The sequence below is a fragment of the Macrotis lagotis genome, chromosome 1, assembly GCF_037893015.1.
Source record: "Macrotis lagotis isolate mMagLag1 chromosome 1, bilby.v1.9.chrom.fasta, whole genome shotgun sequence".
Classification (NCBI taxonomy): Eukaryota; Metazoa; Chordata; class Mammalia; order Peramelemorphia; family Peramelidae; genus Macrotis; species Macrotis lagotis.
The window spans coordinates 774828670-774829644 of NC_133658.1; the positions used below are offsets into that span (position 1 = coordinate 774828670).

The 975-nt window shown below is 34.1% G+C and overlaps 1 pseudogene; it reads right to left on the bottom strand.

Annotated features, from left to right (window-relative positions):
- On the bottom strand, positions 1-410 carry LOC141506879 (low molecular weight phosphotyrosine protein phosphatase pseudogene; annotated as a pseudogene).
- Between the last annotated feature and the right edge of the window lie 565 nt (positions 411-975).

Here is a 975-nt window from a genome sequence, read left to right on the forward strand (position 1 = left end):
TCAGCACCTTACACATTGCTCATATACAGTTTCAAAATCAGAGTCATTTCCATAATATGGAGAAGTTCAATTTTAGCTTTGCAGTTTTTAACTTGATTAATTTTTCTATTCAAACCTCTCAGATTGTTTTCATCCATACATAATATATAATCAAAGGTCAGGAAATCTTCTTTGGTAATCTGTCTTGCTTTATGAATTGTATCAATGCCATGATTTCTTGGGCAGTTTATAGCTCTTGCATCTAGGGAACGCCCCACATTCCAGTCAGAGGCAGCACCACTGTCAGTGATCCACTTATCTGAAATATTTTAATCAATTATAAGTTTCCTAAAAACAGCTTCATCTATAGGTGAGAGACAAATATTACCCAGACATATGAACAGCACAGACCTGGTCCCCTCTGTGGCCATTTTTATTTCCTATTGCCGGGAAGGGATTTTAGAAAAGCCTGGAAAGACTTGCATAAATTGATGCTGAGTGAGATGAGTAGAACCACAAGAATATTATACAACTTGGGGTGATGACCAACCATGATGTTCATTCCATCAATGCAACAATCAGAGACAATTTTAGGGAATTTGTGATGGAGAATACCATCTGTATCCAGAGAAGGAACTGAGGAGTTTAAATGAAGACCAAAGCTTATTATCATCATTGAGCCTGATTCTTCTCTCACAACACATTCAATTTCAATCTATGCTTATCATGGATGCAAATGTAAAGCCTATATCAGATCCCCACCCCCTCCACTTTGTTGGGGAAGGAGAAAACATTTGTAAAACTCAAAACCTTGCAAAAAAAAGTTGATTGGTAGAAATTACCATTGTATGTAATTGGAAAACAAATAAAATATTTATTAATAAAAAACACTATAAAGCATAGGAATAGTTTTCCTGAAAACTAAAAATAAAAAAAGAATTTCATTAAAACCAAGAATATAAAAATGTATTATTCTTCTTACTTTTGAATCTCTGT